The following is a 21,712-nucleotide window of genomic DNA, read 5'->3' on the forward strand; positions in this document are numbered from 1 at the left end:
TACCAAAGCCTCACTGTCCCAATGGGTGGGAAACAGATAAGGCCAGGTCTACGTCCTCAGAAACCACTCCGACCAAAGGAGGCGTCCGCCGAAGCAAAGCAGTCAATCCTATAATGGCGTACAAATGGGGAGGGCAAAGACCACGTCGCAGCCCTGCAAATCTCCTCGATGGACGACTGAGTGGTCCATGCGGCAGATGTCGCAGCACTACGAGTGGAATGGGCTGTGATATGACTTGGAGCCGGCAGGGAAGAAAACTGGTACGCCTCCCCGACACAGGCCCTGATCCACCTGTCTATATTGCCAGCGGACACCTTCTGTCCCAAAGAAGCCGGACGGAAGGAAACAAAGAGGGCCTCAGATCTGCAAAAGGGTTCCGTGCACTTGATGTAACGCCGCAGGGCCCTGCGGATGTCTAGTGTGTTCCACTCCCGTTCCAAGTCATGGGAAGGATTGGAGCAAAAGTTAGGCAAAATGACTTCCTGTGCCCGATGAAAGAGTGAGTTAACCTTGGGCATGAAAGCGGGGTCCAACCGAAGGACTACCCAGTCTCGGTGGAAGATGCAAAGATTGTTCCTGACCGAGAGATCAACCAGCTCGGAGATAAGCCTGGCTGACATGATGGTGATTAAGAATGCGACCTTAAGAGATAAGGCCCGCAATGGTATATTAGCTATGGGCTCAAAGAGTGGTTTCGTGAGTGCGCAAAGCACACAAGGCAGCTCCCAAGAGGGGTACTTGTGTACCACAGGAGGCCTAGTGTTGCCTACACCCTTGATGAATGCGCGTATCCTAGGATGGTGAGCTAGAGGAACTGAATCTGCGCAAGTGAGCAATGTCGATAGGGCTGCCACCTGCCTACAAATGGTCGCAGGGACCAGGCCTCTGTCCAGACCATCAAGAAGGTAGTCTACGATCTGGAGAATAGTTAATTTGTAGACATCCAGGTGCCGCCTTCTGCACCAATGGCAAAAAAATTTTCAGGTGGAATCATAAATGCAATTAGTCGCCGGCCTACGAGAGGCTTGAATCATCATGGTGATTGCCCGTGGTGAGAATACCTCTTGTGTCATGCTCAAGCGCCAGGCGGCTAACTGTAACCACTGAGGGTCCAGGTGTTGGAGGACCCCCTGTTGTAGGGATATGCGATGTGGGGGAATCTTCCATAGAGAGCGGGAAAGATTCATTAGGTCGGCAAACCAGGGCCTCTGTGGCCAGTACGGGGCCACGAGGATTACTTCTGGCTGCTCCTGGAGCAGTTTGCGATAGTCGCTGGAATGAGCAGGAGGGGAGGGAAGGCATAAAGTAGACCTTTTGGACACGGAGACCGCAGGACGTCCGTACCCTCCACTTCTGGCAGGTAATAATGGGAGAAGTAACTGGGGAGTTGGGCATTGCTCAACGACGCAACAGGTCAAGGACCGGACAGCCGAACCTTCGGGATATCTCAGAAAAAAGATCCGGATGTAGTTCCCATTCTGAGGGGTCTATTGTAGAGCAACTCAGAAAGTCTGCCTGCTGGTTCTTGACCCCCGAGATGTGTTCGGCCCTGAGGGAAGCCAGGTTGAACTCTGCCCAAGCTCCCAGCAACCAGGCCATGGACATATGGGTCTTGGACCTGGTGCCCCCCTGCCGGTTCATGTGGGCCTTGGATGCCACGTTGTCCGTGAGGATCAATACGTGACGGCCCCTGATCAGGTGGCGGTATTGGCGAAGAGCTACGTGAATGGCCCTGAGTTCAGCCAATTGATGTTGTGTCTCAAGTATGCGCGGGACCAACGGCCCTGCACAAACTGAGACTGTAGCTGGGCTCCCCTGCCAAACAGGCTGGCGTCGGTCATGATGGTGAGGTGGTCCAGCTCCTTGAAAGGTGACCCCTTGGTTACTGCTTGTGAGAACCACCCGCGTAGAGACCTGAGGGTGTAGACAGGGAGCCTCACATGCCAGCTGGATGCGCTAGCATTCAACCGCTGGAATGGTAGGAGGAACCACTGGAGCTCCCGCAAGTGGAGTCTGGCCCAGGGGACAATGGCTATGCAGAAGACCATTTTTCCCAGAAGTTGGGAGAGTAAGACCAGTGAAATGGTGCAGTCCTTGTAAACCTGGTGAGCCAGATCCCTGATGCTGACCAACCGCTCCTGGGAGAGATAGACCATGCAGTTTGTGGTGTCTATGATGGCTCCCAGGTGCAGAAGCCTGGATGAGGGAAACATCTGACTTTTTTTGAAGTTCACCGAGAACCCGTGCTGTTGGAGGACCTGAATAGTTAATTCCAAGTTCAACTGGGCTGCCCAGAAGGAGGACACTTGGATCAAGATGTCGTCCAGGTAACATTGGATGCGTACCAGTACCATCTGTAGATGGGCAGCGAGCAGAGGCCGATCAGTAGGGCTTTGTATTGGAAGTGATGGCCCCTGTAACAGAACCTGAGGAACCGTCGGTGATCTGGATGGATGGGAATGTGGAGATATGCTCTGCCCCTCGAAATGGCCTCTTGTTTTGATTCTGCTGTCTGGGTCGAAAGCCCAATCTGTCACATGGACGGTCATATGACCGGTCCTGTCTGGGCGTGTAGGGACAGGAGGGCTAGGTGACTGTTGAACCTGCTGCCGGCCAAAAGGGCTGCCTGCAAGATTAGTGAGTGGCACGCTTGTCGGGCCGTTTAGTAAGATGAGCCATGACCTTCCATTTGTCCTTGTTTTTCACAAGGTACGGAGTCAGGGCCTCCCCAAAGAGATTGTTGCCCAGGTAAGGTGCAGTTGCGAGGCACCATTTGGCCTTGGTGTTGGCCTGCCAGTGTTTTAGCCATAGCATCCTTCTGGCTGTAACATTGGAGGCTAGGGACTTGGAAGCAAATTTGGCCAACTGTGGAGTCGCGTTTACAGCATACACCGTTGCCGCAACCATTTTGCTTAAGTCAGGTGGGTCCGAATGTCCTCGGAAGGGACTCGGGCCTGGAGCTGACAAACCCTATAAAAGGTTGGTTCAGACAAAGAAGGACGCGCAAGTGGCTATTTTAATTGCCCATGCAGTCGATTGATGGGTCTTTCGAAAGGTTAAGTCCCATTTTCTGTCCTCCTCTTTAAGCGCCTCTGACATGTCCCCAGAGACTGTGGTTTGGAACACCAGAGGGGTCCAGGTTTTGTCTACTTTGGGGACCTCCAGGGCCTCAGTTAGGTCTGTGGAGGTACTAAACAGCTTTTTGTCTGTCTCACCAACAGAAGGAAATGAGGAAGGGGAGACCCATTCCTTTTTGATCTCTTTGAGGAATATGGAAGGACAGGGAACGTGGTGCTGGGCTGCCACCGTTTCAAAGACTATCGGATTTGGGTTGGAATCCGATGTGGCCTGTGGCTGAGGGAACTGATCGGACCCTATGTTTGCCGTTGACGTGGCCTTGCAAAGCAAGGGGAGAAACAGAGCCGGATTGAATAGGCCTCCCGATGGGGAGGGTTCAGAGGGAAGTTCCTCCTCCTCTGACAGGTTGAAGTCCGGTTGATCATCACCCTGTGGAAATGAGTATCCACTAATTGAGGAGTGTGCGGGAGACGTGGGTTCCTGATATATAGGGATCCCCGTAGGAGGAACATAAGGAGGCATAGCCAATGTGGAAGCCTCCTGGTCCCCCGAGTCCGGCGGCCGTTGGCGTGAAGGTGGCCTCAGGAACCGAATTCAAAGGGAGAGTCAGTAGAGTGGTTGCTGTGTGCTGAACTAGTACAGAAGGGGAACAACGTGTGGCGGGGGTTTCTGTCAGGGACCACACACCCTGAGCCGAGGCTGAAGACCCTAGAGGAAGGTCACATTCAGGGGTCACCAACTGATCCATGTCTGATCCTGCCACTCTGTGCTCTGGAGAACTCCTTCTCCAGAGCCTGGTGTGTCTACAGCTGGCTTGCTTCTCCGCCAACTTGGAAGGCTTCTTGAGACTGGCCTTAGCTTTGTTCTAGAGCTTGCCTGCTGCCTCCTGTTTGGAAGTTTTGTGCCGGCCGTGACTGGAGGACGGGGAGGCAGTGCTCATGGGTTGAGGCACCGTGGAGTCCTCCATCCTGGGTCAAGCTATCTCAGGAAAACTGAGGGGGAGCTCTGGCAGGCAAGCGCTTGGCGTGAAGAGAAATTGGAGCAAGTAATGAGGACTGCTCCCCTGACCAGGTAATAATTCTCTCTGGGCTTAGGTCACGGTTGATAAAATAAGACCAAAGGCATGGTTGGGACCCGCTATGGGCTATGCCCGGAGGTCTTACTGGCCAGTCAAGGTGCACCAGACAGCCCAATGAAGGGCGCAGAGGGCCTGAAAGGAAGGCCTAGCAGAGGGTCAAATGTCGGCTCCGATCAAGATGGTGGCCTGAGAATCTGAGCCTAGTATGTGAATTACTAGTGGTGGCCTGAGAATTTGGGCCTAGTCTGTGAATTACCGGTGAATTAATGGATGTAGGCTTATGAGGCCTACAAGACAGTCACTGGGGCAGGGCTTGTATGTGGCCTAGATGGAGGACCGCATGGCGTGTCCCAAAATGGCAGCCGCAGTAGGCCCGTGAAGGTGCTATAAAGTTAGACAGGGCTGCGGTGGGCCGAAGGACCCTAACCCCAAAACAATGAGAGACCTATCCGGAGGAACCAGAAGCCACCAGACGAGTGCAAAAGGCTCCATTTGTCTCTTTGTTGCCTTCGGTGGCAACCAAAATGGCAGCCGCTGCTTCCTGACTGTCGATGACGGCTTCCAGTAATTTTCAAGGCAAGTTACACGAGGATGAGGGGGAAGCTAGCAGCGGCGCTATGCGCCACGCGACTGTGACCAGCTAGTAAGTTTTGATTGACTGAAGGAAGAGGCCTCTGGTTTTGTTCTTTTAAAATTTGTTGCCTTCGGCAGCAACCAAAATTGCGCCCACGGCTGTTCTGAACTGCCGGAGAATGTTCCGGAGGGCTGGGGAATTAGTTTGAGGGCTCGTTGTAGCAGCGGTGTAAGCTGCTCAGGAGGATTAACGATCCTGAAAAATTCTCCCCAGGGCCGTGGGGAAGGAAGAAAAAACAAGAAGGCTGTAGCTGCCCCCCCCCTTCCACCCCACCTCTGAAACCTCAAATCAGCTGATTTGAGGCAGCGCTGAGCTCAGCGCTGCAGGGGAACAGCAGGTAGAAATTCCCAGGCTGTGATTGCTGTTCAGAGTACTGGGGAAATTATTAAGAGGGGAGAATTCACAAATGGGTCTCTGACCTGCTAATATCTCTAAGAGCCAAACCTGATACGTCTTCAAGAGCTTGAGACCAAGTCAAGACTGGATCTCCTAGCACAGGGGCATGTCAAATTTGGCTACTTGGTCTCAAGAGCAGGCAGACAGAGAAAACCCACTGGTAGATTCTCCATCTCCTGTACTGGAAAACTGTATTCTCACTCCTGCACTATTCTCAGCATATCAACTATTTATTCACATTAAAGGCCATGAAAGGAATCAGATTAGAGATTCAACGCGAATCCAATTAAGTTTAGACAGTTAATTTTAGACAATATAATTAAGCCTGAGGTAGTATGTAATTTATGTTCTGAAAGCAAACAGTGGAAGCACATGGAACCATGTACAGGTAGTCCTTGACTTATGATCAGCTGCTTAGTGACTACTCAAAAGTTACAATAGACCCTGAAAATGGGATTTAGATTCAGAGCTCTGACGTCTTGCAATTACCTGAACACAACTTATGGTTTTGCCAGAAACTAGTGTATACTCCGGTTTCCAGGAAAAAACACATTATAGAGAACAAAAGGTTTGCTTAATAACCACAGTGTTTGCTTCAAAGGTCATAATCGGACACAGTCACATGGTAATCCACTATATTACCATCATAACTTATGACCAAAATTGTGGGTTCAATTACAGTCATAAGTCAAGGACTACCTGTAACTACAAAGTTAAGTAACGAACAATGTATTGACATGTTACGCATTAGCTACTTAAGGAAAACAGAATGCAGTTTCAGTCAATAATATTTTTCAATGCAAAAACCAAATTTTAGTACATTGAATGACATTGTAAATTTTAAGACCAATCACTCGCTTAAAATCTAGTGAAAGTAGATGCATATCTTTAAGTATAAAATACTCAACTAACTAGTTGTTGCGAAATTATTTGTACACTAATAGACATGTTTCTATGAGCACATTTGATTAACTAAAATTTTCTCCCCCCCCCCGAAGTATGAAATAAGAGATAAGGAATTTCTCCTCATTACCATACCCATCTTTAGTTTTTATTTGACACCATTTTATCTCCAAGTTCTCTCTCATAGTTCAATATATTTTATCTCTTTTTCAACCAAGAACTTTACTCCAGAGTGGACAATTATTGTTTAAAAATTGAGAGAAACAAGCATTAAGTATATTTAGAAAGTCAGAAGTCATTCACATCAGTTTTTAAAGGGGCGTTGGTCTTACCTGAACGCCTTTTATCAGTACGGAGATGGAGAATCCACCAATGGGTTTTCTCTTTCTGCCTGCTCTTGAGACCAAGTAGCCCAAACTTGACACGCCCCCTCTTGCTAGGGAATCCATTCTTAACGAGGGCGAAGAGGCTGAAGGTTGACGAGGTGCTGGCTCTCAGTTCCATAACAATGGCCTAACTGACCTTAGGGTGGGTGTGGATTCTCCATCTCCATACTGAGAAAAAGCGTTCAGGTAAGACCAACGCCCCTTCTCCAGTACAGGAGATGGAGAATCCACCAATGGGACATACCAAAGCCTCACTGTCCCGATGGGTGGGAGACAGATAAGGCCAGAAGGGTGTCCTTGGAGACCACTTGCTGGAGGACCCTCCTACCAAAGGAGGCGTCTGCCGAAGCAAAACGGTCGATCTTGTAGTGGCGTACAAACGGGGAAGGCGAGGACCATGTCGCGGCCCTATAAATCTCCTTGATGGACGCTTGAGTAGCCCATGCCGCTGAGGTTGCAGCACTTCAAGTGGAATGGGCGGTGAGATGACTTGGGGGCGGCAGAGACGAGACCTGGTATGCCTCCGCGATACAGTTCCGGATCCACCTTCCAATGGTGCCAGCGGAAACTTTCCGCCCCAGAGAGTCCGGTCGGAAGGACACAAAGAGGGCCTTTGACCTGCGGAAAGGCTCCGTGAGTTTTATGTAACGTCGTAGTGCCCTGCGGATGTCCAATGTATGCCACAGCCGCTCCAAGTCATGTGTTGGATTTGGACAAAAGTTTGGGAGAATAACTTCTTGTGTCCTGTGAAAAGGAGAATTCACCTTCGGGATGAAGGAGGGATCTAGCCTAAGTACAACCCTATCACTGTGGAAAATGCAGAGGTCATTCCTGACTGACAGTGCGGCCAGTTCAGAAATTCGTCTGGCCGATGTGATGGCAATCAGGAACGCCACCTTTAGTGACAGGTGTCGTAAAGAAGCGGTCGTCAGTGGTTCAAAGGGCGACTGTATGAGAGCGCGAAGTACTCGCGGCAATTCCCAAGATGAGTACCTGTGTACCACAAGGGGTCTGGTGTTATTCACTCCCTTGATAAAGGCGCGAACCCTGGGATGGTGAGCTAAGAGGATTGAATCTTCACAAGTGAGGAGAGTGGACAGAGCCGCTACTTGCCTGTGAATAATAGCACGGGCAAGGCCTCTGTCCAGCCCGTCCAAGAGATAATCAACTATTTGAGGGATAGTCAGTTTGTCTATGTCAAACTGTCGCCTCCTACACACCAAAGGCAAAAATTTTTCCAAGTAAAGTCATAAATGCAATTGGTCGCTGGGCGGCGTGCAGCCTGAATCATTGTAATGGCGTGAGGGGAGAATAATTCCTGCGCCATTATGCGGCACTCAAGTGCCAGACGGTCAATTGCAACCATTGGGGTTCCGGATGACAGATGGTTCCCTGGTGTAGAGACACTTGGTGAGGAGGAATTTTCCACGGGGGTGATTGAGACAGGTTCATCAGGTCGGCGAACCACAGTCTCTATGGCCAGTATGGTGCCACGAGAATCACTTCTGCTTGCTCGTGGATCAACTAGCGGATGGCCACCGGTATGAGCAGAAGTGGGGGAAAGGCGTAAAGTAGGCCTTGTGGCCACTGAATTCTTAATGCGTCCCTCCCCTCCGCCTCTGGGTGGAAATAGCGGGAGTAAAAAAAAACCCAGACTGGATTTTACCCAGGCGAACAGGAGTCGTGCCTCTGTCATGAAGGCTTTGGACCTGGTGCCCCCCTGACGGTTGATGTGTGCCTTGGCTGCCACATTGTCCGTAAGGACTAGGACATGACGACCCTTGATTCTATGTCTGAAATGTTGTAGGGCTAGATGGATAGCCCTGAGCACTAGCCAGTTGATGTTGTTTCTCAAATCCGCGGCGGACCATCGTCCCTGCGCAAAATGAGAGTGTGCTCCCTAACTGTACAGACTGGCATCTGTCGTGATGGTGACCCTGTATGGTTCCTTGAAGGGTGACCCCTTGGTCACGGCCCGAGAACACCACCAGCGGAGCACTCTGCGAATGTGCAGCGGAACCCTGACTAGGTGATTGGATGTGCTGGTGTTCTGACGTTGGAATGGAAGAAGGAACCACTGTAGGTCCCGCAGATGAAGTCTGGCCCAGGGAACTATGGCTATGTATAGTAATTGGGAGAGTGTTACCAGAGGAACTGTGCGTGGTCTGTATACCTGGCGAGCCAGTTCCTTGATGCTGACCACTCGCTCCTGGGAGAGACAGACCATGCAGTTGGATGTGTCTATAATGGCTCCCAGATGTAGTAGCCTGGACGAGGGAACTGTCTGGTTCTTCTGGAAATTTACTGAGAACCCATGTTGCTGAAGGACGCGAATGACGGTCTGTACTTCCGCCTCAGCTGCCTGGAGGGATGTTGCTTGGATTAGAATGTCGTCCAGGTAGCACTGTACGCGTATTGGGATTTTCCTGAGTTTGGCAGCTACTACTGCCAGTATTTTAGTAAACACCCTGGGTGCTGAGGAGAGGCCGAAAGGAAGAGCCCTGTACTGGAAGTGTTTGCCCTCGTAACAGAAGCGTAGGAACCGACGATGAGCTGGATGAATGGGAATGTGAAGGTAGGCTTCCATGAGATCTATCGATGCCAGGAAGTCGTCTTGTCTGATACCTCCCAGAATGGACTGGAGGGATTGCATCTTGAATTTTTTGTATGTTATGTAACGGTTGAGATTTTTGAGGTCCAGGATTGCCCTCCATCCTCCTGAGGTCTTGGGAACTACGAAGAGGATGGAGTAAAATCCCGTCTCTCTATTCTGCTAGGACCAATTCTATGGCTTAAATATCCAATAGGTGTTGGATGGCCTCCTACATAAGCCTGTGTTTGATGGGGTCCCTGGAGACTGAGTAGACGGTGAGTTGGTCTGGGGGTGTGACTAGAAACTCCAGGGATAACCTGGACTGGATGGTCTGCAGTAGCCAGTTGTCCATGGAGGTTTGTTCCCACTGGTGGAAAAAGTGGGCTAGCCTTCCCCCAATGGGTAGGTCGGGGTAGGAGTCATTTGGACTTCCGGTAGGAATGGCCTGTTCCACAAAATGGCCACTTAGCCTGGTTCTGTTGCCTGGACCGGAAGCCTGGTCTATCATCGGGACGGTCGTACGGCCTTCCCTGTCTGGGGGTATATGGCTTGGATGTCTGATTGAGAGACGTGGTTGTCGTTTGCCGAAAGGGCTGCCCTTGAAAATAAGGCACGGGGCGTTTATCAGATTTTTTATTCAAGTGGGCCATGACCTTACGCTTGTCCTTATTCTCGACGAGATAAGGGGCATGGCCTCCCTGAACAAGTTGCTGCCTAAATAAAGGGCTGTTGCTAGGCGCCACTTAACCTTGGTGTCGGCATGCCAGTGTTTTAGCCACAGCATCCTTCTGGCGATTATATTGGATGCTATGGATCTAGAAGAAAAGATGGCCAATTGGAGTGTTGCATCCGCAGCATATTCCGTGGCCGCCACCATCTTGGCCAGTTCCTGGTGAGTCCGCATGTCCTCAGCAGGGACCCTGGCCTGTAGTTGTTGTAACCACAGGAGGGTAGTCCGAACAAAAAAGGAGGCCAAGGTGGCCGTTTTGATGGCCCATGCCACTGACTGATGAGTTTTGAGGAAGGTTTGCTCCCACCTTTTGTCATCAGCTTTGAGAGCCTCCAATAGGTCCCCAGTGATGGCTGTCTGGGAAACCAAAGGGGTTCAGGCTTCGTCCACCTTGGGAATCTCTAGTGCATTGTTGAGATCTGTGGATGTGCTATACATTCTTTTGTCCGTACCACTCTCTGAAGGGAAGGAAGAAGGGGAAACCCATTGTTTCTTAATCCCTTTCAGGAAAATGGAGGGACAAGGCACATGGTGTTCAGTTGTCACTTTCTAAAAAAAATTGGCCTGGACGTAGTGCCCGGTGCCACCTGCTGTTGAGGGAACTGGTCTGCCCCTATGTTCGCAGTGGAAGTGACCTTGCGGAGGATCGTGAGGAATAGGTTGGGATTAAAAAGACCTCCTGAGGGGGATGGTTCAGGTGGAAGTTCCTCATCCTCTGACAGGGTAATTTCTGGTTGCTCCTCCTGTTGAGGCGAGAAGTAACCGCTCATGGAGAACTGGGCTGGAGATGTGGGCTCCTGAATAACTGGGAGCTCCGTGGTAGAGGCCCCCTGATCATGTTGGCCAGAGCGCTACGCTAGAGCGCGGTCCACCACCTTGGTTAATAAGGCCTCCAGACGTCTGTCTGAGAAGATGTCTCCTATGTCATGACCCCTGAATACAGTGGTCGTGGGTGACAAAATGGACTCAGTGGCCGTGCCGACGACAGTAGCTGTTTGTTGGGCCGATGTGGGGGGCGAGCCCAATGGTACCGGTGTTCCCGGAATGGACCATACGCCCTGAGTTGACGTTGATGGGCCCAATGGTAATTCCATCTCGATGTCCGTCATTTGATCCAAGTCCAATTGGGCCTGCCTCTGCGCTCTGGAGAACTCCTTCTCCAGAGCCTGGTGTCTACGGCTGGCTTGCTTTTCCGCCACTTGGAGGGCTTCTTAAGCAAATGCTTTGTCTTAGCTTTGCACTTGCCTGCCACCTTCTAACCAGAAGGAGCATTGCAGCCGTAATTGGGAGGTGGAAAGGTCGTGCTCATGGACTGAGGCAACGAGGATCCCTCCATCCCGTTTGAGCAATCCCAGGAAAAAACACTGAGAAGGAGCTCTGGCAGGCAAATAGTTGGCGGAAGCAAGGTTGGAACAAGTACCAAGACTGTTCCCCTGATCACCCGACCAATAAAAATTCTCTCTGGGCTATGGTCACGGTAATTGAGGCAGATACCGAAGGCACGTTTGGAACCACTCTCTGGGCTCCGCCCGGAGGCCTTAGGTGACCAGGCAGTGTGCACCAGTAAAAGAAAAAAACAAATAATTAAGGCTACCTCAAGGAGGTTTGGAGGCCTGAAGTGATCAACAAAAAAACTCAAAATGGCGGGTACCAAGCAGAAGGAATATCCAGGGTTCCTCCCCGTTTTGTGGTCTGATTTGCTGCTATAATCCTGTAAATGGGCCTTGCTGGGCCTCCCTGGGCCCCACGTGGGCTTCTAGTGGCCACGCCTGCTGCAAATCAGGCCTCATTAGGCCTAGAGGCCTCACGAGGTATCTGAGTGCTCGTTGCTATCGCAGAAACGGGCTGTGGAAAAACCGCGCGAGATTGGGGTCAGCTACCCTCAGGAGCCTACCCCCCCAAGCTGCTAAAATATAGGAATTGTTTCCCCAACTGCCGGCAGGGACAAGAGGCCGTTATTTATAATGCTCCGGTGGTCGTTGTGGTTTAAAAATGGTGGCCGCAACCCGTTTTCCTCCGAAAAATGGACTCTGCGGCCCTATGGAGCGATCTGATGCCCGGGGGAATTGTGGGAGTAGCGCTAGCTGAAACACTCTAATTTTGCTGGCAAATTTGAAGAAAAGGCGTTCGTTGCTGAAACGTTCTAATTTTTGCTATTTAAAAGTCAAATTTGAAGCAAAAAAACATTCGTTGCCTAAAATGGCAACTAAAATGGCACCCGCAGTTGCCCTGGGCTGCTTGAGCAAGCTTCGACGATACGTATTCAAGTTTTGAATCCGAGTCTGGAGCTTGCTATTTTCCCCCAAACTGGGGTGAAAAGCTGGGAAGTCTGGTGAGAAAGGCACAGCAGTCTCTGCTGATGCCTTCTCCCCCCCCCCACCCAGGGAATGGGATGGGAAGCTGGAAAGGGAATTCCCCCCCCACACCCCACCTTCTAATTAATTTGAGATCAGAAATGATCTCAGTACCTGTGGGGAATTTGTTAAGGGAGAGTAAAAATTTAAAGACAGCCAATAATTTTGGGAGAATTCACCAATGGATTGCTTTGTCTAACCTGAAATAGCTGAAAGCCAAGCCAAAACGAGTCTTCAAGAGCTGAGACCAAGTTAAGAATGGATTCCCTAGCAAGAGGGGGCGTGTCAAGTTTTGGCTACTTGGTCTCAAGAGCAGGTAGACAGAGAAAACCCATTGGTGGATTCTCCATTTCCTGTACTGGAGAATATTCATCTTCAAAACTTCATGGATGTAAACTACTTTTAGATCAGTGGTTCTCAACCTGTGGGTCAGGACCCCATTTGGGGTCGAACGACCATTTCACGGGGGTCGCCAAACAACGCAGTCTGCCATTTCCCCCCCCTTTTCCTTAGCTGTGCTACTCCCTTTTATTCTATTGACTTTTGAAAGCCAATAGAATAGACTCTCTTGAATAGAGTCTAATTCTATTGGCTTTCAAAAGCCAATAGGAATTGTCCAGGCTGTCTCTGCCCTGCTGAGCCCGCCAAAAGTCCTATTCTGCAAACGGTGCGGCACCAGTTGAGTAGTCCTTGACTTACGACCGGTTGAGTAGTCCTTGACTACAACCGGTTGGGGGTTGCGACATTAAAAAGGTTGAGAAGCATGTTTTAGATAATTGGATCACAAGAATATAATTTTATTCTCTAATAACCTATTTGTTCTAACTTCACTTTTTCTGCCTCTAACAGATCAAAGAATTAAGAATCAATTTAAACAAGAATAATAAAGTATCAACTCCTATCTAGAAAACCCTATATCTGTAAGGTTTACAGCACTCATTTTCCTTCTTAAATACATTTTTTTAAAATTTTGCTCATTCTGTCAGTAGAAAATGGATGCTAGGAGCTCCCTAGATTAGTCAAGAAACCTAAGTTAAACACTTTTGTTCTAGCACAGGTTAATTGTACTGACCTATAACCCAGTAGACTGTTTTATAGCAATAAACTGAAAACAAGAAGAAATGCAATCTGAGATTTTATTAATGAATATCATTATCTATCCAGAAAGCCTTTAGGGGTGTGGAGGAGCAACTATTGTGGGATCCTCTTAAACTCATGTTTTTTGCTCAGATGGACAGATCATAGCCAGGGAGGCTTTTGTCCAGGTAAGGTTGATATGATGGTGTGCCAACTGCAACTTATCTTGATGAAAGGTCTTTATGACAGTAGCTCATGTCCTCATAAGCATTTACCTAATGCCTTTTAGAATGGTGCTGCTTTTGAGGACTGCTGAGAAGTTTCAATTGGTCCAAAATGCAGCAGCATAATTCTTGTTGACATCCATGTTTCAGACCCTATAGTATGTACCATTTTGCCTGATAAAGAGTTCTCAAAACTCAAAAACACTGCATGTTATTAATGCTAATTTCGTTGGAGCTAATGGTGCAGGATCTTCTACAGAAGCTGGCTGCTTTTCCTCATGGACCAATGCAGCCACCATCTGGTTTTCTCCTGCAATATAGGCATTAATCATGGAAATGAGGCCTAAAATAAACAATTCCTTCAGACTTGATACAATTAAAAACTACAACACTAAATGCTGTCAAATCAATTAACTATACAGCCTAGACTGATATTAACCGATACTAAAGAGGCATCTGCTATAGCATCAGCTATACTTCATAGAATAATCCACTGATCTCTCAAATACAGAGTTGCTTGGGAAAACAAGCAGAGGTCTTTCCAATTATTTGTTCTGAATCATACAGATACACTATATAAGGCACATTCATATGACAATTTAAAAATGCCCTTAAGACATTTTCAATACAATACCTATAAATTCAGGCAAATGCAGCCAATCCAGAATAACAGTTGTAATTTAAAACAATAGGAAGGAACAATATTGTTTCTATTCAGTGCATTATACCATGATGAATAAGAAAACATAATAAATGAAGCCATTCCTAGCTTTGAATTTTCTTGAACAAGCATGAGAGAAAACAGGCCCTTGTAGGTATGTATAGAATAATTAATTTTTAAACAAAAGATTAAAATTGAAAAACTTGCAGACCAAAGTCACATTAACATAGATATCTGTAAAATGGCATTTTTATTAACAATAAAGTATTTTTTTCTAGGCACATTTTTGATGGCTGATTTGACTGCAATAAACAGTTTGTATTCATGTAAGATCAGAACTTTAACTAAAAAGGACATTTCAGATAATTAATCACAGTATGAGCTCCCAAATTCTACATCACATAATACATGTATTGGGTGATCCAATATATTTCAGAAGTGAGATCATTTCTAAAAAACCTTTTCACTTGTAAAACTCTAAAACTACAAACTTTCCATATTGCCACAGTTACCTACTTTTCGTCTTGAACAAGAGAACTTGATAATGTCTATTAAAGAATATTACTGTATGGACATAAATTGAAATGAGTACTCTGGGAATTTCAAAGATAACCTTTCAAAGATAGTTTTAAGAGACTCAAGACATTTTGAGATCTGATTCATAAGACAGGAATGGAAAAAAAGTCTATGCACTTAAGCATCTTGAAATATTGCAGACTGGAAAAATGATGCCCTTCATCAGCACAGAAAAGAGCAAAACCAGTCAGAATGAAGGGGGGGAAATGACACCATAACAGCATGTCCCGAATCATCTTCATATTCTATGATAAGGATGGGAAATTGATGGATGTAAGATGTGTAGGACAATAACTGTAACAATCCCTGATCATCTATCACAGTGGTTCTTAACCTTTTTGAACAAATCGCCCCCTTGAGCCAATGAGGAAGTTGTCATCGCCCCCCTCCCCCAACATAACCTCTCAATCACAACATAAGAAATAATTCTTCAATTTATGCAAAAACTTTTGTTTTCTTTAAAATTGTCATCAGGACATATCGATGCAAATAATTTATTTCCAGTCTTTTTTCCCATATCTCCCATATTCTGGCTAATGGCGCGCCACTGTATGGGTAGAGGCTGCTGTGCAACACGTATGAAGATAAGCGATGCGTATTCACATATGTATGTGTTCTGTACTGAAGCTAGCTGGAGGAACATTTGAAAACACCATTCAATCCACTAATAGTGAGCGATCTGATGTTTTTGTACGACAGATATACAGCCATTCACTGTACGAAAAAGTCTCAAAAGTGTCCCCAAAACATCTCGCTCCATTGCCCCCATATCACCCTCTTTTCGTTCCTTTGCCCCCATGTCGCCCCTTTTCATTTCATCGCTCCCCTGAAAAATGAAATCACCCCCTGGGGGGCAATATCACCCAGGTTAAGAACCACTGATCTATCACACTGCTTTAGATATTTGTCAAAGGTATTTGGAGGACACCAGGTTCTGCTCTTAGGAACAATTGATTCAAAATATGTATATGATCTAAGACAGTGGTTCTCAACATTTTTAATGCCGCGACCCCCAAACCGGTCGTAAGTCGAGGACTACTCAACCGGTCGTAAGTCGAGGATTACTCAACTGGTGCAGCACCGTTTGCAGAATGGGACTTTTGGCGGGCTCAGCAGGGCAGAGACAGCCTGGACAATTCCTATTGGCTTTTGAAAGCCAAGAGAATTAGACTCTATTCAAGAGAGTCTAGTCTATTGGCTTTCAAAAGCCAATAGAATAAAAGGGAGTAGCACAGCTAAGGAAAAGGGGAAAAAAATGGTGGACTGCATTGTTTGGTGACCCCCGTGAAATGGTCGTTCGACCCCAAATGGGGTCCCGACCCACAGGTTGAGAACCACTGATCTAAGATCTCAAATCAGAAAATCAAATTTGTAAAATCACTATTAAATTCTTCCATTTATGTAGCAATTAAAATAAAGAAAAAAAAACTGCAACAGATTCCTATGCTTCCAAAAACTCAAGTAGAAAGTCCCAGAGCAAATTGTCACTGTAAAGACATATTCTAGACCAGTTTCTCAATTTTGGCAACTTTAAGATGGGTTGATTTCAACTGCCAGAATTTCCTAGTATGTGGGCTGGGGAAATTCTGGGAGTTGACATCGCGAGTGTTGAAAAATGGTGCTCTAGGTTCTCTTCTGAATTTCCACCTATTCTCCATGCAAACAATGTCAACTTCCAGGATTCTCAAAAAGTGAATATTGAAGTCATTATTAACATCAATTACATCACTTTTTTTTTTACTACAGGTAATTCTCAACTTATAACCATGTATTTAGCACCTGTTCAAAGTTACAATGTCACTGAAAAGATGACTTACCACTGGTCCTTGCTTACTATCATTAGAGCCTCCCCATGGTCATGTGATCAAAATTCAAATGCTTAGCAACCAGCATGTATTTACAACAATTGCAGCACTCCATGGTCATATGAACTTCTAAGTTTGTTTCTGTTGATGGGGAAAACTGAATTCCCTTAACAACTGCAGTAATTTCATTTAACAACTATGGAAAAAAGTTGTACGATCAGGCAAGACTCATTTAACAACAGCGTTCCTTAACAACAGAAATTGTAATCTCAATTTTTGGTTATAAGGCAAGGACTATCTGTTAAGCACCTGAATTTTGATGAGTTATCTGTCAGTTTGGATTTTAACTCATCTGTTGCCATCTACCATGGCAATATATTTTAAGAACTGCAATCTATAATACAAGGAGGGCCCGCCTCCTTCAGAATATAATATATAAACATCAGATATATTTGTGAATATTGACTACTTAATGCTAAGCAGTTAACATTATAATGATAAACACTTAGGACCAAGTTTTCCATAAAGGTGAATGTTCAGATTTGATTATTCATTTGAGGAAAAGAATGCTCCACTGATACCAGATACATTGTTATATTTCATATATGGAAGTGTAGTCTCATATATTGCCATGTGTAAAAGTCATTAAGAATTTATTTAGCATACTTTTCAAAAATATAATGCAAAGCAAATTTTAAACTACACTCGAAGCAAATGAAAGGCAGAATTGTCTCCCCAAAAATCAGTTTTGCCTACATGATCAATATAGTCACACCTTTGTGACTTTTGTGTGTCCAGAAAATGATTTGCTGAAATCCTAGAGAAAGGGTAGCTATGTTGCAGGTAAATCTGCAGTGAAAATGGAAAATTTTATGTATGACAAGCTAAATTGTAACTGTAACAATAATTCTGCCAATCCTAAAAGGTTCTGGTGACAATGTCAATAGTTCATATTTGCAGTTATGCACAATTGGACTATTTAAACACTTCACAATGGAATTAATTTTTCAATCAAAATAGAGTATTTCCTTTCAAGTAGTAGCTTCTTTTTCAGTAATCTACAATTGTTCGTCCTTCAATATAGCATACAAACTATCAGATAATATTGATGACAGCAAGCTAATTTGAGTAAGATTTGTTAATCTCTACTATCTCTGCTGGGGTGATGGAACTGAGAAAGGAGAAATACAAAGTACTTTCTTTTGTAGAAATATTTACTTCAAGAACATATCTGAATTAAATTTCCAAACTATCACATACCAGCCGTTTGGATCAAACAAAATTCCTGAAACAATATGACAGATAAACTGTGTTGTCCATTTCTAAGCCTTCTAAGTAAGTTGCAAACATGTTCTTACATATATACTGTATTAAGAATCAAGATGAAAAAAGCAAATTAACTACTTTTATACAAGGTAACTGCACAGTCAGGGAGATACCTGGTTAGCTCAATATAAATATATCTATAACCAGTGAAAGACTGAGTGATTATAATATAAAAATACATATAATGATGACTAAACCAGTTTGATAATTGATCAGGATTTCCAAGTTTTATTTTCTTGTTACTTACAAGACCACTGTTTACCCCAAACCAATCTATCAGTTTAGGATGAGAGGCTGATTAATAATACCAAACAAAATATTTGATATTGTAAATTTTATTAGCCACTTAAAACTGCAACATATCTCTAAAATTAAACAAAAACAGGAGCTGATTGATTGTGCCATTGCACAGTAAGCATTATGCACTTTACAAAACCCAGTAATATGTTACATAAAATTATTTTTAACTATCTAGATAACCATTCAAGAATTAGTGAGTTATCTCTGACTTATTAAAATGGGCATATTTCACATTTTGAAACTGCTCTCGAAAGTGAGACAGCATATTAGAATCTCAGATTTCATTCATTGAAGTTTTTTTAAAAAAAGACCTACTAGGAAAGGTATCTTTTAGATTAGTTAAGTAACAAGATGCACAGCTTCTTCTTCTTTTTCTAAAGAAATACTTATATTTAAGACCACACAGAACTTTTTGCCTCATGCTAAGCATTTTATTTGACTGCACGGGAAAAGGACGGGGAAAGAGAGAATGGAAACGTGTAGAGAACATGTGAAGAGGAGAGAAAGTTTAGGAGAAATCACAAGGTAGGCAGCTGAGTTTTAAAACGAGCCGTTAAGGGGTCAACGGCCGGCAGCGCGTACAATCTGGTCACAAGCTGCTATCTCGATTACGGAGGCCGACTGCGGCCTGGCTAGTCAGGATGCGGCGCCGCGCCTTTCCCGATCAGGTTACAAAACAAGAGAAGTGCTGGGAGCCAAGAAAGGACCAGTTGCAGCTACGGAAACAGCCAGCCAAGCGTCCGCTCTCAGTGAGTCTCGGCGAGCCAAGGCAGGCACAAGCCGACCTCTCCTGAAATGCCAGGTGGGGGCGGCGCTAGGAGAGGAGCAGCACCAGGCCGGGCCTACGGGAACCGCCGCCTTCAGCAGGCGGGCACGGGGCGAAAGGCGGAGCGGCCGAGAGGCGCTCCTTCCAGAGCCAGCCAGCCTTCCCGTCCCCCTCCCCAACTATCGCTGCCTACCAGCCGGCTGCCTTCCAGGCCCGGGCCACAGCCGATACCACCACCGCCGCTTCCCCCTCCTGCTCGACGACAAAATGGCGGCGGCAGGAAGTATCATCAGCACCCGCCCCGCCCAGGCTCCCTCACTGCGCCACCCGCGCACCAGACCGGACTCCCAGGCGCGGAGAGTCTCCTCTCTTTCGACGCACGGACAGAGATCTACCCCAGGGCGCAGCCATCCGGGCAGCCGGCAGAGGCAGGAAGCGCTCTGGAAACGGATGCCCAAGTTCCTAGCGGTATACGTGCTGAGGACACGGACACGCTTACGATAATCACGTATCCTACAGGGAAAAACGACGACGCTCTTACGCAAACTCCGCATCCTCTCCAAGCGCTCCTCAGCACCTACCGCAATCCGCGTAACCGTGCAAAATACCAAATCGACTACCAGGCAATCGCCCCGAATACAATTTGTCCGGTAACTGCGAAATACACATAAAGGCAAACAGAGAAAATGCTCCTTTCACTCTCAGAAAAACCCTAGTTAAAGCTCCATCACCAAACGGCGCAGATTCAAAAGACCTTTGCGCAATAGGCCCCGGCGCAAAATACGTAATCCGCCTGACGCAACGGTCACATTACGCAATGCGGGTTACGCCGGCAAGGCAACGTAATTGCCCAAGGAGAATACCAACCTCCGCAGCCTCTCCCGGCCCGGCCCAGCTCTTACCTGATACCAAACGATAAGCCGGAGCAGGCTGTTTTGCCACCAATCTCCTTATCCGAGCAAATACCGTATAGCCCCGGCCACAGACAAGGCTCCACACTCCGCCTGGAGGATCGAGTACCACAAGAAAAAAACGACTAAAGCAGACCCAGCGACGGGCAGCGGGACCAGCAACGGCGGCACTACGCTGACCTCACCGCGCAGCGCGTTACGTCATCACGTAGCAAGCCCCGCCTCGCGTAAAACAGAGGACTTCGAATTCTCTGTCTTCAGACACGCCTCTTGAATCGAACAGTCGTGCCACTGGCGAGCAGTGAGGTTGCTTTCATTTCTGCGACAGGACTCGCGAGCGAGCGGGAAGTAGAGTTGGCGGTGCCTCCGTGTTTAAAAGATCTCTATTGCTAAGGGCACTACCTTTCCTTCAATAATGTCGCAGTCACGAGCGGGTTTTTTCCCCCCTGTCATTCCCTCTTAGCTTTCTCTCCAGTACGAAACCAGCCTCAACAAGCCGGAAGATCAAAGTTCCTCTCCCGCTTGCCAAGATGCAGCATTCCAGATGGGTCCATTTGTGAGGGCCACATTAGATCAACATGCGAATTCACGTGCCGCCACTTTGTCTGAAGAGTTTTAACACGGCACTACTCTTTATGAGCTCTCTGCTGGTTCCGAGCCCAATGGTTTTTTTTTTTTTTTGCTTCTTCAGCTGAGTTCTCGGTGATGATTCACTTTCCCCCAAAACAGGGTTCCCAGATCCGACCTGCAAAAAAATCAAAACGACCACTAGATGGGTTCGCGATTTTTTTTTTAAATCTCTCTGCTGCCCTCTAGTGATACCTTCATTTTTTGCTCTCCACCTCTGAAGATCCGACCGAGTATAAGACATGGAAGCGCGTCACTGGTGCACGCATAGACCAAACAAGCCGTTCTGTCAGGAAGCCTTCCCGCCGTGCAAATGTACTGATTTTGCCGGGAAACTGCTCTGAATCTGAGAAAGCAACGCCCCTGCTTAGAGTATCTAGGGAGATTCTCAGTTATCCATGTTATAGTTGACCCAAAGATGCTTTTTTCACCAGGCAACTGAATTTTCTTGTTTTTCCCTTGAAGACGTTTCGCTTCTCATCCAAGAAGCGAGACGTCTTCAAAGGAAAAACGAAGTCCAGTTGCCTCGTGAAAAAAGCATCTTTGGGCCCCCATAGAGCGGTTGCTTGCAAGTCTTTCTCCTCGCCTCCTTCTCCACAGACCGAAGCTTGGTCTCCCAAACGCTCCTCTTGCTTCAGCTCCTTAAGAGAGAAGAGCATCCGTGTAATAAAAGGTGCCCTCACTCAATCCTCAGCATGCAGACCGACCGGCGGAGCGGAAGGAGCGTCCTTGTTCGCGCCAAGGACTTTAACCATCCAGGCACATTTACCTCCCAGCCTCCGAGGCTGTGGCGCAAAGGACGAGCGGCCGCTTTGGAGCGGAAGCTTTGCAAAGCGGGCAAGCAGTGAAAAACGACACCTGCTTTCTCCTTGACAGTTTAGATTAAGTGGAATTTGGATGGTTGCGAAACGCTAGCCCACCGGCCGGCCTGCATCGTTCTCCACTCCGTAGAAGGGGGAAGTAGTGGCCCGGCTACACGAATGACTCACGGTGCCAGTTCGTAAGCATGCCTTGATACTCAGTACAGGTAGTCCTCGGCTTATGACCACAACTGAGCCCAACATTTCTGTTGCTGTGAGACGTTTGTTAAGTGAATTTTGCCTCATTTTACGACCTTGTCACAGTTGTTAAATGAATCACTGCAGTTGTTAAATTAGTGACTTGATTGTTAAGTGGATTTGGCTTGTTTACTTTGCAAATGCAGAAGGTGGCAAATGGTGATCACGACCCTGGGACACTGCAACCGTCATAAATATGAGTCAGTTGCCAAGCATCTGAATTTTGATC

At 46.9% G+C, this 21,712-nt stretch overlaps 1 protein-coding gene across 5 annotated transcripts in view; it reads right to left on the minus strand.

Annotated features, from left to right (window-relative positions):
* Positions 1-19,992, minus strand: part of BRD4 (bromodomain containing 4) — a 110,092-nt gene extending 90,100 nt beyond the window's left edge. For 2 of the 5 annotated variants that reach the window (XM_039359522.1, XM_039359519.1), the window contains exon 1: positions 19,790-19,992. The gene's annotated coding sequence lies outside the window, so the exon portion shown is untranslated. Of the gene's footprint in view, positions 1-19,080; positions 19,195-19,282; positions 19,366-19,789 lie in introns of those variants that run through there. The other 3 variants (XM_039359521.1, XM_039359523.1, XM_039359520.1) reach the window with 3 other exon arrangements.
* Between the last annotated feature and the right edge of the window lie 1,720 nt (positions 19,993-21,712).

This window comes from Crotalus tigris, unplaced genomic scaffold (assembly GCF_016545835.1).
Source record: "Crotalus tigris isolate CLP2741 ecotype Arizona unplaced genomic scaffold, ASM1654583v1 scf7180000019078.1875890, whole genome shotgun sequence".
NCBI classification, from domain to species: domain Eukaryota; kingdom Metazoa; phylum Chordata; class Lepidosauria; order Squamata; family Viperidae; genus Crotalus; species Crotalus tigris.